This window comes from Poecilia mexicana, unplaced genomic scaffold (genome assembly GCF_051168715.1).
Source record: "Poecilia mexicana isolate PSO_F unplaced genomic scaffold, ASM5116871v1 scaffold_12, whole genome shotgun sequence".
Classification (NCBI taxonomy): domain Eukaryota; kingdom Metazoa; phylum Chordata; class Actinopteri; order Cyprinodontiformes; family Poeciliidae; genus Poecilia; species Poecilia mexicana.
Genome location: NW_028263381.1, coordinates 22,906,814 through 22,922,056, shown reverse-complemented (window position 1 = coordinate 22,922,056; position 15,243 = coordinate 22,906,814). Strand labels below are relative to the sequence as shown.

General features: G+C 36.2%; 1 protein-coding gene and 1 long non-coding RNA gene across 2 annotated transcripts in view; both read right to left on the bottom strand.

The window, feature by feature from the left end:
* The window catches only part of LOC148156122 (NLR family CARD domain-containing protein 3-like), a 185,855-nt gene that overhangs the window by 6,191 nt on the left and 164,421 nt on the right, over window positions 1–15,243 (bottom strand). The gene's annotated exons all lie outside the window — the stretch shown is intronic.
* LOC106912786 (uncharacterized) lies at window positions 7,831–10,727 on the bottom strand. Its single transcript, XR_015764764.1, has 2 exons — window positions 10,412–10,727; window positions 7,831–10,258 (listed from the first exon to the last, which is right to left on the bottom strand). It is a non-coding gene; the product is annotated as an uncharacterized LOC106912786 (long non-coding RNA).

Genomic DNA, 15,243 nt, shown 5'->3' with positions numbered 1-15,243 from the left:
TTGAGGAAAAATGAAAACCAAACTTGTGTCTTTGCCATCATAGAGCGATGAGCAGCTAGTGGCTGGTTGGATGGTCAGCGCTGAAAGCCAAGTCATCTTTGAGGCGTCCAGCCAACATGTGAGACCTGCAGCTGTTTGCTGCTTTCTACACATTCAAGCTAAAACATCAAGATGAAGCAGCAAAGACTTTGGAGTTTATTCAACGGTAAAACTACTCCATGCTTTTATTTTGAAAACACTTTACAATGAGTAAAATACAATAGGAAAGTTTTTAGGAGCTACAAACCAAGTTATAGTTAACAGTTGACCAATATGGTGACGTGTTATCTTAATATATTTAAAAACAGAATAATCCACATTAGGTGAAGAACTTTTTATATTACACTGACCTTCTTCCCTCAAATTGCCAGTTTTCCAAAGTGTTTCTAGTTTTGTATTGTGTTGTTTAGGCTCTTCATTCAGGTGAACCCAGAAAGACACACAGACCATCCATGGAAAGGTGGCGTCCAGAAAAGTGGGCAAGATGATCCAGAAGAAACTGCAGACAGTGATGCTAATGTTTCTACCTGATCAACAACCTGATGCACCTTTAGTGTCATTTCAGGTTAATAGTTATTTGTTTCTTTGAAATCATTCTGTTTCCAAATCATTTAAGGTCTAATTGACATTTTCTTCTGCTTTTCCAGGCTCCCTGGTTCCCTCTGCATCTTAAAAAGTAAGAACCACTTTGACTGTTAAATAATAAATGCAGAATCTCATGTCATGTTGTCCTAAACAGGGTTTTATAATGGAACTATTACTGGTTTTATTTTGTGTCTTTAACAAACCAAGAAGCCTGGATATGTGTGTCAGGAATGGTGGTTGGTAGTGGTGAGGATAGACGCAGAGACCCAGGTTATGGTGAAGATGATGATGAATTTAATGATGATATGCTCATAAACAGTCCAGGACAGGCAGCACGGCAGGAAACAAGCATGCAGCTAAATGCCGGTAGCAACTGACAATAAGGACAAAAATGAGAGCAAGCACAAACCAGGACTTGGCAGTTCCACTGGAGAGTACAGACAGAGTGCCGACATGCGTAAAACAGTGATAGACAAGGACCCGATGAAGAACACAGACAACAGGTGGGACTAAATACACACGGGGTAATCAAGGGAACGAGACACACCTGGGAAACAATCAACGGGGAAGACGCAGAGAGGAGACACAGGAAGGAAGCTGAACACAAAAAACTCTAAAAATAAATACACAGAAACACGATCATGACAATGTGGTTATTTTCCATAACATTATTTTTGAATCCTTAAGACCAGGCACGTGCAGACGGCGGGTGGGGGGGCGGCTGGGGGTGCTTGAGCACCTGCCCCTTTTGCTCCTTGCCCCCAAGTGCCCTTTTGGTCAATAGTTTTTTTTTTTTTTTTTGTATTATTTCCTAAGCCTTCTTCTGACACATAATAACATGTACTAAAATTATTTGTTTTTGTTGGGGTTTTTTGTACAAAATAATAAGCCCTACGGTCACCTTGTTACCTTTGACCTCTTGACCGTGACGCATGACGCAGTTGCCTCTCGCGCAGTGAGATAAGGCGGCTCACTGGAGCTCAACGTAGCGAACGTTCCAGATTACAGATCAGTTTTTGGTGAATTAAAAAAAAATGTTTTTGGTAGATAAAGTGGAGCAGACCTGCTTCTTGTCAGATGACAGAAAACGTTGAAGTATCGTTTCTGCTTCAGCGGTTTAAGCAGAGAGGTGATGAAATACAACAGACACTGACAGGCCTCCTCTGCGTCCGCCTTTCTCTGAAGAACTACTGAGCGGGAGGAGACAGCCAGGTGAGGAAAAACTGTTCTTATCTATCATACGAAGCTGAAGTTGGTTTCCAATTCTAGCTTCCAATAGCTAAAGGGCGATTTCACTTAATTTTTCACTACTTTCCACTACTTTCCGCATCTTTAATCAACTCTAGTTTAAAAACTACTACACCTAGACACTTCAAACCTGGACTAGATTATTCTTCTCTAATAGCAGAATATTTAAAACCATGTTTGAGATTTGTGAAACCTTTTTCTGATTTGTGAAAACTCAATAAAGTTCGATTTTCACCATTTTTTGGCATCTGGATCACACTAAAACAGCTCTAATTAAAAAACTACAACTCATAGACACTTCAAACCTGGAATAGATTATTCTTCTCTTCAAGCAGAATATTTATAACCATGTTTACTATTTGTGAAACTTTTTTCTGATTTGTGAAACTTCAAAAAGTGGAATTTGCCCTATTTTTCTCAATCACACAGGAGCTGCTTTAATTCCAAAACTACAAGATCTAGACTCTTCAAACTTGAACTAAATTGTTCTGCTCTAATAGAATATTTAGAGTCATGTTTGTGATTTGTGAAACTTTTATCTGATTTGTGAAACTTCAAAAAAGTGCGATATCACCACTTTTTTCTTTATCTCGGTCACATGAGAACTGCTCTAATTGGGGCCTGCCCATAGCAATGCATGGAGGCAGTGACTGACTTGCTTTGCACTGCCTCCATGCATTGTATGGCAGGCACCTATTGTTCTACACCCAATAGAATGTCTCTTTATTATGTATCTTTATTATTGCGCAGCAAGGCAGTTCATTAACATTAGCACAAACATTAGCATTTCACTGCCCCCCATTAGTGCACTGCTTTGCGCGCATTAGCATTAGCCTTTTACCTAAAATAACCTATTTGTTAAATTTCTTAATTATTTGCGATGTTTAGTATACTGAATGGAGTAAGTCAATGACAGAGAACATGGTAATGATGCCCCACATACTAGTCTTCATGCTAACATTAGCATTTTGTCAAATTTTTGTTTATGCATTCATTTTAACATACTGAATGGTACAAGTACAGCTTAGTCCACATGCTTCTGACTCTCCACAGGTTATTGACTACATTGAAGCTTTCTTTAGCATTAATGCTAATTTTTAGCATCAGAACGCTGGGTCCAAACCGACGGCCACACTTTGGCAGGCCCCATTTAAATTTCTTCAGGAATTTTCTAGTTTCAAATCTACAACACCTAGACTCTTCAAATGTGGACTAAATTATTAAGTTTTTTAATTAGTAGAATATTTAGAATCATGTTTGTGATTTGTGAAACCTTTTTCTGATTTGTGAAACTTCACCCAACAGACCCCTGCAAAAGATCTGTCCTTCCAACAGCCATCACCATCTACAATAACTCTTTGAAACATTAATGAGTTACACCAACATTTTATTTCCCACTGGGATTAATAAAGTGGTTTTGAATTTGAATTGAATTTGAAAAAAAACTGCATGGAACATATAAGAATAGTAATCTGATCTTTACTGAAGTTTCACAAATCACATAAAGGTTTCACAAATTCCAAACATGGATTAAAATATTCGACTATTAAAGCACAACAATATAGTCCAGGTTTGAAGAGTCTAGGTGATGCAGTTTTGGAGCTGCAGTGATCAATATCCAAAAAATGTCCGAAATCAGCCTTTCTTGAAGTTTCACAAATCAGAAAAAGGTTTCAAAAATCATAAACATGGTTCTAAATATTCTGCTATCATAGCAGAATAATCTATTCCAGGTTTGAAGTGTCTAGCTGAAGTAGTTTTTTAATTAGAGCTGATCTATGGTGATCCAAATGAAAAAAAAATGGTGCAATTCGAATTTTGCTGAGTTTTCACAAATCAGAAAACTGTTTCACAAATCCCAAACATGGTCTTAAATATCCAGCTTGAAGAGGAGAATAATCTATTCCAGGTTTGAAGAGTCTAGGAGTTCTAGTTTTTTGATTAGAGTAAATCTATGGTGATTCAGCTGCCAAAAAATTGTGAAAATTGAACTTCATTGAGTTTTCACAAATCAGACAAAGGTTTCACAAATCCCAAAAATGATTCTAAATATTCTACTGTTAGAGCAGAATAATTTAGTTTAAGTTTGAAGTGTCTAGGTGGTGTAGATTTGGAATTAAAGCAGCTCCTGTGTGATCGAGACCGAAAAATAGGGCAAATTGCCCTTTTTTGAAGTTTCAAAAATCAGAAAAAAGTTTCACAAATCCAAACATGGTTTTAAATATTCTGCTATTAGAGAAGAATAATCTAGTCCAGGTTTGAAGTGTCTAGGTGTAGTAGTTTTTAAACTAGAGTTGATTAAAGATGCGGAAAGTAGTGAAAAATTAAGTGGAATTGCCCTTTAGCAATTGGAAGCTAGAATTGAAAACCAACTTCAGCTTCGTATCTAACATTCAGTATTTTTATCATACAGAGATTAGGCTGTTGTTGTTGTGCTATTAGTTAGCTTCTAGCTAATGACTTTGCTAGCAAAGCAAGATAACTAAAAAGCTAATATCAGTCATTCTTCATATTGATTATGCAATAGGGGCACATCGCCCGTCCAAAACTTGTCTCCATAATGGACATATGTCTTCAAATAATGTACATTGCATTTATTCTGGCGTTAGGTAAATGTATCTTGAAGGAGAATAGCACTTAAATAAAATCCAACAAGGATATTCATTTAGAATTAAAAACAACTCACCCTGAATTACCATGATAGATATAATGTATGTAATAAAAGTGTCATTAATGAAGGGGAAAAACTCAACCCAGAGGTTCCCAAACTGTGGGGCGCGCTGTGCCATTGCAGGGAGGGGAGGTGGGTGGGGGAAAGCGGAATGGATGAATAAAAAAAAAACCCCAACAACGATGAACATTGTTCTTTACCTTAGAATGACCAACTTTCTGTTATTCCTATGTCAATTTGATACAGTAGGGGCTTCTGCACTTATCTGTGTCCTCTGTCACTGTTTTTAGCAGTTAAAACTGTATAAGCCGTTAACACGTTGTAACCTGTTGACAACAGGTTACAAAGTGTTAACCTGTTATTTTTTTTTTTTTTTTTTGACCTTTTGCCCGTGACGCATGACGCAGTTGCCTCTCGCGCAGTGCGTCTCACTGCATCTCATTTTGAACAAATTACTTCATTTGTTCAAAATGAAGTAATTTTAACACTTCTAAACAATGATGGGAACTTAAAATGAAATTATCAGGGGGGTTTTTTGTCAGTTTTTTATGTAAATCGCTAAAATAGACTGGTTATTTAAAGCTGTGTTTAAAGCCGCCTTTAAACACAACATGAGCGCTACGACGCTCGCGCTGGGTTTACACCTGTGTGGCAGCGACGGACACCTGCTGCTGCTGCTGCTCTCAGGGGTGTGTTAGAATCACGGCAGCAAACCAGCAAAAACGCAAAGAACTTTTCAGTTTTTCCTCCAAACCAACTGACCGAGTTGAGTAAAGCTGTTGGATGCAGCAGTGACGTGCGGTGAGACTCATAGCTGGTGAGGCACTGACTTAATCATAATCAGATTTACAAATCTAGACCCCATGCAAGTTATTGTTTACATAAGAAAATTTTGCGCATGCGGACAATGCTGGAGGGCAAAAAGGCTATTCCTTTACATGCCATCCATAGCCACGCTGCCGCCGTCGAATAATTCCGTTAACGCAGCCAAACTTGGACGTAGATATTATTAGTTTCATGCTGTGCTGCACAGCAAAGGGAAAAATCGTTAAAGAACTCAAAACCACGTCTCTCTCTCTCTGTTTCAGCGCAGCTACAAGCGGACTCGTTGCCATAGCGACTGACAACAACGCCACAAAAAATAAACACTCAGATATTTCCCACACAAAGAGCAGAACATTGAGTCTGTTGCAGTAGTATGGTTTTAGGCTTAATGATTACTTTGGGATTATTAATTAGTGATTGCTGTGGTAAGAGGAGAAAACTATAAATATATCGCTGCACTTGACTTTACTGCACGGCTAGCTGCTAGCTCGCTGTTACTGTCTCTTACTCTGCAATTGTGGAGTCATAATGTCTGGGATCATGAGCGCCCCCTGCCTTGAGGCAACAGAACTGTCTGCCTGACCTCGAATCTGTTCTGCTCGCTGCTGCATCACCGGCTTCGCTTCCGAGCATTGAATGGGAAACTGCAAACATTTAGCGATTTTGAAGAAAAAATCATCAGAATTGGTTAAGGTAAATGAAAAATAGGTACTTTTTAGTACAAATCACAGGGTAAAAATAGAAATATAAATTATTTTATCATGTATTATTTTTCCACGATGACAGGTGCCTCCCCTGACCGCACGTCACTGGGATGCAGGTAATGTTAGCTAAATGATGACTAGCTAATATCATCACAGCACCTTAAGCTTAACAAGTAGCCTCTAGGCTATTGACAGTGTTGTCTATGTTCAGCTACTTCAATTCATTTTCCCCTCAAAATAAGTCGATCACCCCCCACTCCCTTACCACTCACACACATCATTCAACCAGGTAGCCTCTCCATTTTGGTAATCCACAGGGGGGAGGGCAGAAAATGTTTGGAAACCACAGGGGGGCCAAAAGTTTGGGAACCACTGGTTTAGGGTCTGGTTCGCAGAGTATGCAGTTAATTTTCTCCCCAATTATTCAATGAGCAAATAAGTTTGTTTTGCAAAAAAAAAAAAAAAAAAAAAAAAATCACTTCATGAGACAAAAAATGTGTGATTTTAATTAAAAAAAAAGTTTTTTAAGCAAAACTCAGTAGGCTTTTCTCAGGGTGACATGACAATTAAATTTTTGCTGTTTTTTTTCTGCAGTTCCACATTAAAGTTTGATGCAGCTCTGCTTTCCTGAATGGACCATCTTCATCTCCACTGCAGCAAACAGGCAGCTCTTTTTAATAGATTACAGTTCATTAAAAGGTTGTTTATATTTTTAATAGTGTAATTCTGTAAAGACAAAATATGTCTGGCGGTCCAGCTCTGATTTACATATCTTGCTAAATTGTGGGTTTGAATATTGCAATACTTTCCTATAACAAAATAGACCTGCAGAAAGAAATTACTAATAAAATATCTTAAATATGCATAGCTGCTCTATGTAGAAATTTTCCTTAGTTTTAATTGTATATCTCACAATTTTGTAATTTATCATTGTTTATTAAACTCTGAAAGCTGAGAGGCTTTGTTAATATTCTGTCCTAAAATGCGGTTAGATGGCCCCCCTTTTTTTTTGGAGCACCTGCCCCTTTAGTGGCCTCTGCACGGCCCTGTTTAAGACTGTGAAAAAAAAAAGATTAATTAAACTCAGAAAAATTAGTTATTTTTTTCAGTCTTAAACTATTTTTGTAACAATGCTTTTGCAATCATGACCAGTTCTTGACATTGAAGGTTTTTGTTTTTGTAACCAATTCCCTGAGGCCTGGAAAGGAGCTCATATTATTATTTATATAAATGTATATGGTTTGTACATAACAGGCCTTTAAATATCAAATCTTTCTTACAGAATGTTTTCTCATCCCTTTTTGTGATGTGACTTAATGATTATACAATTTAAAATCCACCAATTTTAGCACTTTTATTACTATTCTACTGTAAAAGAGTAAAATAGTAACTAACTGAGTCTGATCTCCTATAATAACTTCATGGTTCTGCTGCCAGTGAAATATTTTGAGCACATGAACGTTTCTGTCCTGGTCATGTTGACGGTACAAGGCTTGGTCTGAACCTGCAGCAGTAAAACCTCAGAAATAACAGAAATAATTATGAAGCAGGACTGAGAACCAAACTGTTTAAAGTAACTCAGATCATTAGTTCTGCCAGCAGCTGCTGCAGAAATACTCCAGAAGAGGTTTTAGTGCAGCTTAAGGTCTGGATTTATTCTATATAACTGCAGGTATTAAGAATGGAAACCTGATCGACTGAATCTTTGTGTGAATTTTTCTGTCAGCTTTCCAAAGAAATCTTTACATTTTATTAAAGTTTGGTTGGTTTTAACTTGCTGATCTCTCACATCACAAACCTGGAGGAAGATGTGTGACGTCTTTAACAAGACATGTTACCATATGCATTGATGGAATGAAAATAAAATAACCTGGTATTCAGTCTAATGTTCCCATGGCAACAGAACCCAACAGAACTTGGTATCGTCACATGGCCACAATGACAGATAAACAGATCAGCAGTTAGAAACAGCTCACCTCTCTGATGGTGGAGATCCAGGAGATTTAAAGTCAATGATGTCATCCTTTGACATGTTGCTCTTAAAGGACACACAGCTGGGTTCTGGTTCTGGTTCTGGTTCTGGTTCTGGTCTGAGTCTCTGATGAATCCTGACAGGAATATGATTAAAACTGAATCTGTTCAGTCTGGATGACAGAACAAAACGCTTGACCTTTTTGGCTGCGGTCAGCAGTTTAAAAGTCAACATTAGGTAACAGTTAAATTATCACATGGAAACACCTGTAGATTTAATAATGAGCTGGAATTCGTCAAGGTTTCCGATTTCACAGTTTTTGTTTCTCTTACCTTTGCAAATTTTAGCTCATTTCATAAAGAACAGCAGCTTAAAGGTTATTCAAATTGCAGAGAGAGAAATATGTTTGAGTCAACTGGCAGATGATACAACTCTGTTTTTAAAAGATTGTTATCAAATTAATGTTGCTATTAATCTGCTCAGTGGCTTTTCTTCAGCGTCTGGCCTCAAACTTAATCTCTCTAAATGTGAACTGCTTCCTATAAAAACCTGCCATGAAGCAGAAATCTCAGGAATCCCTGTTAAACATAAAGTTAAATATCTTGGTATCTACATTATAAAAGAAGAAAATCAAAGGTCAAATGAAAATTTTAACTCCTTGTTTCTTTAATCCTAAAGAAAGTTAATATGTGGCTACAGATATTTATCCATCTCTGGTCGGGTCTCGCTGTCTGAAGCTGAAGGTCCAGTTTGGTTTCTGCTAGTTCAGCACTTCAGGTTTCCAATGAGATCAGTTCAAAGGTAGATAAAATATTATTTGATTTTATTTGGGAGAAAAAGGTTCATCTTATGAGGAGAAATGTAATGATAAACAAGTTCTGCTCTGGTGGATTTAATGTTTTAGATTTTCAAACTCTGAATTCTTCCTTTAAAATTAAGTGGATCAAAAAGTATCTTCTAAATCCAAACTCTCTGTGGACTTTATATTCACATTTGTATTTGAGGCTTTAGGTGGTTTATCTTTTCTTTTAAGATGTAACTTCAGTACTAAAAAAATCCCAGATAAACTTTCCAGTTTCCATAAACAGCCACTGCTTTGCTGCAATTTAATACATAAACAACTTTTCCCACACAAATACTATATTTGGAATAACAAAAACATCTGATTTAAACATAAATCAATTTTTCTTAAAAGATGGTTTGACAAAGGCATTGTTTGTTTACATAAACTTGTCAACACAGAAGGTAAAACTTTCTCTTATGATGAATTTCTGACCACATATAATTTTCCTGTAATAATTTTCAATCGTATTTGATCCTCTGTTCAGCACCAAACTGATTACTAAACAGAACAATTATTCATTGGTAACTCTGACCCATTTTAAGTAGAAAAACTAACAACAAAAATAATATTATTTAAATAAGAGCTCATACAAGCAAATCAGCTCCTACTGTTTTGGGACAATTTATTTAATATTTGTTGGACAGATGTTTGGTTATTGCTGAAGAAAAACTTAATAACTAATAAAATTTGAAAAGTGTCTCTAAAGATTCTACATATATTTTATCCTGTTAATAGTAAAATATTTAAATTTCACCTGATGTAGATCCTCTATTTTCATTTTGTCACAATTCTGAGGAAACCATCACTCATCTTTTCTGCACTGCTCTTATATTCAAATATTATGGAAGGAGTAAATTTTCTTTTTACTCCTAAAAAGAAAATTGGAAATAGACGAACAGTTCAACTTAATGCTTTTTGTGCTGATGTTTCTTCATATTTGTATTCACTGAACTACTGAACAAATAGTAAAGCTTTAAAGACAAATTCAATGTATAAAGAATTTCTCATGTTGCCCTGGTTGCTGTATTTAACCTTTTCCTATTTGTAACCTTTCCTGTTTATAATTTTTTATTTTTTACCTTCATTAAGCCTCATCGTTCTTTTAGTTACTGTTTGTGTAGCTTATTGTAAATAAAAAGAGATATTCAGTCTAATGTTCCCATGGCAACAGAACCCAACAGAACTTGGTATCATCACATGGCCACAATGACAGATAAACAGATCAGCATTTAGAAACAGCTCACCTCTCTGAAGGTGGAGATCCAGGAGATTTAAAGAAAATGGGATTATCCTTTGACCTGTTGCTCTTAAAGGACACACAGCTGGGTCCTGGTTCTGGTCCTGGTTCTGGTCTGAGTCTCTGATGGATCCTGACAGAAACATGATGATTAAAACTGAATCTGTTCAGTCTGGATGAAGCAGCAAAGAGGAGCAGCAGCAGCTTCATCACCACGTCTGTTTTGGCCTGATATAGTGAACGCTGTGTGAAAAGGGCTGTGGACAGTTAGAGATGGTGACCTCACCTCTGACCTTTGCTCTGGCTCTCATCTTCCCCACACAGAGTGGTTTTAGAGGGAGGGACTCCCTCCTCTCTGTCCTCACACTGATCCATGCTGCTGAATTCACATCAGCTCACATACACTTTCTAGCTTCACCTGCAGAGGAAACACACATCATTCATCTGCACATCAACTCTGATCATCCTTTACATCATTAGTGCTGGAAAAAGATCAGCTGCTCCTCCTCTGATTGGCTCTTCTTCTCTGCTTCATATCAGTGTCAGGTGAATGCAGTCAGACAGCAGAGAGGCAGAGGAAGCTGCATCAGCTGCTGCACTTCTACTATCGGTCCACTAGATGGAGACATGGAGCAACATTTACATTCACTGATTCAACCTGCACTTCTACTAACAGTCCACTAGATGGAGACATGGAGCAGCATTTACATTCACTGATTCAACCTGAACAACAGGAAGGATTTTAGTTCATTATTAATCTCTACAAATTATTAACAAATAATTAATCATTTGCAGTGATTGGATTATATTCTGCATCAAAGATTATATAGATATTTTACTTTGAAAGGAAGCAACAAGTTGTTGTTTGTGACCTTGATGGTGGAGACCAGAGTTTGATTACAGGAAATGAAAACATGAAGCAGATTTTTCAGAGAAGAAATCATAGAAATATCGTCCTTTTATCATTGTGATTCCAGTTTATCAGTAATATAATACTGACCTTCAAACAGCAGAGATGAAACTTTGAGCTGAAATAATCAGTGAATCTTTTCTCCAAACTTTAGAGAGCAGAAAGAAACAGGAAAGTTCCTGAAGACAAAGTTCAATTAAACAAATCAAACTTACAATTTGTTCAAACGATCAAAAGAGTCGAAGAAAAACATCTGAACAACAAATAAAGATCCAACAACCTGATCAGAGCCGCACCTTAACAGTGTCATTCAAACTGGAAGTAAATGTGACGATGTTGCATAACTGATGACGTCACAGCTCACCTGAGTTGTAGTTTTTTCTTTTAGAGCAGCAGAACCAGGAAGTAGAAGGTCTGCAGTGAAATCAGAGGCAGGTTGATAAAATCTTCATGAGGATTTACTTTGTTTAGACCAGTGTTTCTCAACCTTTTTGGGCCAGCGCCCCCCAGCCTTTATCCAGGTCCCTCACCGCCCCCACCTAAGAATTTGTAGGCTACTTTGCACTGACTATTATTTTATTATTAATGTTACTATCATTATTGTAGATGTTTTGATTTTTATGCTTATTTCTGTATTTATCATCAAAAATAATTTCCCAGAGAACAAAAAGCCATGTGAATAGAAATTATTTTCACAGGTGTCTAAGAAAAATGCAATGGATATTCAACTTAAAATTAGTAAGCCTAACAGCAGCCAATCAGAGTGGAAAAAATATTCTTATTCTGTGCCATTTTCTAGTTGTTAAAGTTGTTCATTCAAGTAAATGATCTCGCTGCAATCAGTGTATTCAGACAGGGTTCATAAACAAAACTTTAAAGATTATCACAGCCGAGCGGCACAGATGTTTTTAGCAACCCTCCAATTTTAGAAAGTGGCAACAACAAGCAGGCTTATAAACACTATTATGTGACTATCATGGCTAATTAAACGTATTAAGCTCAGGTACAGTGTACAGGTACAATTAGCCTCCAGGAGGCTAATTTAGCTAGCTTACCCCGTGGCATTTCTCCCGTTTCTATTTCTAATGCTGCTGTAGGTGTTGTTTTGAAGGCTCCAGTAAACAATCTTAATGCTTGATGTTGAATACTGTCTAATTTATCCAGATGAGTTTTAGCTGCTGAACTGTAAACTAAACAACCAAAATCAAAGTTGGATCTTATCATCCCTGTATAAATCTGTTGTAACGATTGTCTGTCTGCCCCCATTCACTACCAGCCAAACACCTCAATATATTCAACTTTCTCTTACATTTATCTACAATCTTTTTAATGTGAATATTCCATTTTAATTTTTCATCAAACCACAAACCTAAACATTTTATGCTCTTTACCTGCTCTATTTTTTGATTATATAAATTTAATTCTATTACCTTGTTTGTTTTTTTCTGAGAAAATATAATTACTTTTGTTTTATCCACTGAGAATTTGAATCCCCATTGCAGTGCCCACAACTCTATATCAATAATGACCTGTTGTCATTTCTTTACTATAAACTCAACATTTTTCCATGTTGCTCCATCATCTGCAAACAGTGAACAACCCACATCCTTTCCAATATTTCTGAATATGTCATTTATCATAACAGAAAACAATAATGGGCTTATGATACTCCCCTGTGGTGTTCCATTTTCCACTACATATTTACCTGAAAGTGCTTCACCAATTCTTACCTGTAATTTCCTATTTGTTAAAAAGTCTTTAATCCATTCATATATTTTTCCTTTAATCCCCAATTTGTGTAATTTAATTAATAAACCCTCTACCCACATCATATCAGATGCTTTTTCAGTATCGATAAATTCTGCCGCTACAGTTTCTTTGTTTACTTGAGCTCTTCTAACTTCCTGCTCCAGACATAACGTTGAGTCATTAGTGCTCCTCCCTTTACCAAAACCACTGTGATCATTAGAAATATATCCCTTTTATTTAAATAATACACTGATCGATTATTAATCATTTTTCCATTATTTTACATAAGTTTGAAGTTAAAGCTATTGGCCTATAGCTTTCTGGTTTTGAATGGTCTTTTCCTGGTTTAGCTATCAATAATCAATAATAATAATAATAATAATAATAACCAATAATATATTTCTTCCATAACTCTGGTCAATTTCCCTCCTCCCAGATTTTATTAAATAATTGTAATATTATATCTTTTGACTTATCACTGAGTTGACTTATCATTCTATACCAGATTTTATCTTTCCTGTATTTGTGGTCTTTTTAAACACACAATTCAATTCCACTTTGGTAAACTCAACATTCAAAAATGATTTATTTCTTCATCATTCTGTATTACATTTTTATACTTAAGTACCGTATATTCTCTTCCTTTTCTTCCCTCTTTGCTAATATTATTTGTGCTATGTATCTCACTAAATAATCTTGCCAATACCTCAGCTTTATCCTCATCTCTAATTATATTAACATTCTCTACTTTTAATACAGGATAATCAAACTCTTTTTAATACCATTCATTTTTTAATTACTTTCCAAATCTTCTCAGTTTTTGTATCTCTCCCTATTGAACTACTAAAATGTCTCCAATAATCTCTTAGCTTTCTTTATAATCCTCCTTACTGCTGCTTGCTTCCTTTTATAATCAATAAGTTCATATAAACTGGGTTATGTTTTAATACCTTCAAGGCTTTATTTCTTAATTTAATTGCTTCCTTACACTCACTTGTCCACCATGGCACCTTTTTCTTATCATTAATACTCCCTGACGTTTTAATAGAGTTTTCTGCTGTTATTATCTTTGAGATTCTTTCATTTACTTCATTTATATGCATTTTAAAATCTACCTTTTCTAAATACATTTGACTCAAATATCTAAACTTACTCCAATCTGCCTTATTAAAGTTCAATCTCTCCCCTCTATTTTTATACTTATTTCCAATTATTCCTACCCTTATAGTTATAGGATAATGATCACTACCTACTGTAGTTTCTTTATCAACTGACCAATCACAAATACCAGCTATATCATTGATACAATTGTTAGATCAATAGTTGATTCCATCCCCGTTCTTATATTGATTCTTGTTCCCCTTCTCTCATTAATACAAACTAAATGTTTCATTTCCATCACTTCTTCTATAACCTGCCCATTTTTATCATCACTATTAGCCCACAGTGAACTATCAGCATTGAAATCCCCACACCAAATTACTCTCCCCTCCAAATAATCTAATAATCCCACCATTATTTCAGCCGATAACGATTTACATGGATTATAAACATTTATTATTTTAAATTTACCTCCCTGCTCCCAGAACTCAATTACTATGAATTCTAGTTCTTTTCCTAAAAGCTGATATTTTATCCCTGGTTTTATAAATATTCCCCCTCCCTCTTCTCCATCTCTTCTTATACCATCATATCCTCTAATCACAAAATCTAATGTTACTTTTAGCCAAGTTTCCTGCACACATATTAAATCCGGTTGGACTTCAAGCTGGTCAATATAACCTTTAAATTCCTGTCCATTAGCTACCAAACTCCTAGCGCTCCATTGCAATATGAACATAAACTACTTTCACTTGCTGGTCCCAACTTCTTATCCACCTCTAACTTTTTATTTATTTCTTCCCATGTTCCTTCCTTAAAGCCCAAGAATATTTCAGCTCCTCTCACTATTATTTTAATCTTCTGGTTTTGTGCTTAGCTTGATCAGTACAGTTGATAACAGAAGCTATGAATAAAACTAGATTTTCCACTAAGTGACCTTTTCTTCTGCTAGTATTTTAGTTTGCTGTATTGTTTGACTCCCCATTTGCTCCACCTCTTTTTTCCTGCTCCTTCACATTTTTTACAGCTTCTGCATAGCTTATATTTGTAGATGTTTTAATCTGCACAGCTTCTTTAGCCTCTTCCTTACCTCCCATCCTCCGTACGTAACCCTATGACTCCCCCACAGTTACAACATTTCTCTTGTACATCTTCCTTACATTCTTTATGATCTTCCCCACATTTTGGACATCTCTGCTTTCCTTTACAAACTGCCGCAATGTGTCCAAACCTTTGGCATTTAAAACACCGAAGTGGTGGAGGAACATAAGGTCTGACTTGGAAACTTATAAATCCTATTTTTATATTACTTGGCAGCTCTTTTCCTTCAGACTCCACTAGGACTGACTGACTCCCCA